Source organism: Paroedura picta, chromosome 8 (genome assembly GCF_049243985.1).
Source record: "Paroedura picta isolate Pp20150507F chromosome 8, Ppicta_v3.0, whole genome shotgun sequence".
In the NCBI taxonomy this organism is placed as follows: Eukaryota; Metazoa; Chordata; class Lepidosauria; order Squamata; family Gekkonidae; genus Paroedura; species Paroedura picta.
In genome coordinates this window covers 43,912,877-43,915,696 of record NC_135376.1, presented here as the reverse complement: position 1 = coordinate 43,915,696, position 2,820 = coordinate 43,912,877, and positions in this window count along the sequence as shown.

Here is a 2,820-nt window from a genome sequence, read left to right as displayed (position 1 = left end):
TGCCAGACCTGTTGGTTTCTTCTGTTATAGGAGGGAGATGGAAAATTAAAAGTATGTGGATTCTGACACCTGGCAGAGGGCTCTTTGGGGGCCACCGAGCCATGACTTGCTGCATTCTGAGGTGTCGGGGTAATTGTGCTGCAGCCCTGGGTCTTTGTCCGGGGCCGAGGGTGGCACCAGCTGTCTGGTTGCTCCTTAGTTCTCGAGTGAATATTCACCAGTGAATATGGGACAAACAGTCTCAGCATGACTCTAAATTGCTAGAAAGTCCCTGTATTACATAGTTTGAGCAAAGAGGATTCCCATCATGGCAGGCCTTGGATGTGCTGCTTTATTCTTCTGTTCAATGCATATCTGTTGCTGCACCCTTCTCTGCTAACCTGGGTGCAGTGTGTCCATAAACCACATACTTCTCCAGCTCTGAAAAGAGTCTGTTTTTCTAGGTTTTCTAGGTTCTAGGTTTAAAGTGGTGGCAGAAAAGGAACATTTATCTGTGTCATCTATCATTTTGCATCAGCTGGTTCAGTGAAGCTTAATTCAGCCACCTACATACTTTGTGTGTATTAGCATACTTCATTGTGGTTTTGCTAGCCACAGTGAGGTGCAAGGAATTATTCAGGGCACTGAAGACCTATCCTTGACTCCTGAAAAGTTTGTTCAGCAACTGCTGTGGTGCCTGAGACTTCAGTAGTTGCTGCATGTCTTTTCAAGCATAATTTTGCCCCAGTGTGGCAGAAATCTTGCTCAGCATATATATATGTATCTGTAAAAATAAAAAAACCTGATTGTCTCACATGTGCTAATCACTGCACTCTGAGGATTTTATTTATCTAAAAGTGCAGGTTTATTAAAGGCTGTGCAGTTTTGAACCCAGCCCTCATACTTTACCCACCACAACCGGCCTCTGCTTTGCTCGCTATGGTGTCTGCCCACTGATCTGAACAACACGGTGCTTGGGGTCAGGGTCTGGAACAATCCTTAAATAGTGGCTTATAATCTGTACACTGAAATCTTCTGGAGTACTTCAGAGAACTCTACATCCTGCTTACGTAAGCAGAGATTCAGGAAACCATGTTTCATTTTGCCCCATGAATTGTTTAATAACTTACCTTGTAAAGTGAAATCAGAATGGGAATATATGAAGGAAATGAAGAGATTTTCTGTACAAGGGTCTCACCTTGCTGTTCTTCCTATCCTTGCCACTCTCCTTTAATTCTTCTTCTTGCGGGTGGGGGTGTGTGTGTGTGCATGCATGTTCTGCCCCAGGCACATCTTAAGGAAGGCTTTTGAAGGGGCCCTTGAAGCCAGCATCCTCCTGAACACCTTCCCTTTTATTTTTTAAATGCAGCTGTGGCTGCAGCCACGAGGGGCACAGGGAAGTCTTGAGTATAGCGAAAAGCACAAGGGTTGGCTAAGCTTCCCTTTTCTCCAAGACTCAAGCAAACTTAACACTTCGTACTGATAACTGCTACAGTAATAGCCAGCCTGCAGGTCATCTCTCCATTAGCCTAGCCTTTCTCTCTCCCTTTCATTGCACCCAGCTCAGCTCCATTTTACAAAGCAAAAGTTAGGGTGTTGCAGCGAGGTAAAACCACCCTTCCCTCTTACTTTCCCTCTTTTCCATAGTTTTCTCATTCATTTGTCTCACTTCACCTAATTTTTCCATATCCCACTCCCCTTATTTTCACTTCTTAGTGTCAAAACTTTATCCCTATGCTGCTTGCCAACAGAATATATTTAAGAATAGTTTAGCAGTTAACATTTGTTAATATCATCCTGGGTACATTACACTGCACGGGTACTGCTGGGGTGCAAAAATGTCCTCCCATTATTGGTGCAGAGATTCCTTGGTTTCACTTTAGTCCTTTGGAAACAATGTAGGATGGGGGTGGGAGGAGCTAAAGCTTGTGATCACTAGGTTGTGATGCTAGCAAAAGTAAAAAAGTCAGACTCCTAGCTCTCAAATGCTTTGTATCTGTCTGGGAGGGTCAGCTCTTAGACTTTGAAATGGAAGGCCAGAAGTCTCCCAAGTGCCTGCTCAGAACATATGTGGTGTGATGGAATTTTATTTTAGCTGTCAAATCACAGCTGACTTATAGCGACCCTGGAGGGTTTTCCAGTTGAGACATTCAGAGGCGGCTTATCATTGCCCGCCTCCATATCGGCCCTGCTTAGCTTCCGAGAGCCAAAACGTCAGACTACCCTGGAAGTACCCAGGTCAGGGTTAGGTTAAAGGGGCTGGCCCAAGGTCAGCTAGGAAGTTTCCATGGCATGAGTGCGGCTTTGAACCTGAATTTCCCTGATCCTAGTCCCAACATTTTAAGCACTACACCACACTTGATTTTGTGATGTAGTATGATGGAATTTGTGTTTTTTTCACTGGCAAAATGCAGTATTTGCTGGCATATAAGACTACTTTCCCCCCCTGAAAACCATGCCTCCAAGTGGGGGGGGGGGTCGTCCTATACGCCGGGTGCACTTCAGTTGGGATAGACATAGCTGCCCATAGTGGCCCATAGTACTGTATTTTGAGTGGAAAAGTTGGGGGGTCGTCTTATACACTGGCAAATACGGTATATACAAAATATATATCATTGCATTTCTTTTCTGGCCACTGAATAAAAAGTTGGGGTCCACTGGTGCCTTTAAGACCAAACTTTTTTTCCTCCTTCAGGACAACACAACCTGAATCTATTTTCTGACCATTATTATTAATTTTATTTCATGATTATTAAAATAGTTTGGTTGTTTAAAGGTGGGGTCCTGACCTGGATGGCCCCAGCCTAGCCTGATCTTGTCAGATATCAGAAGTTAAGCAGG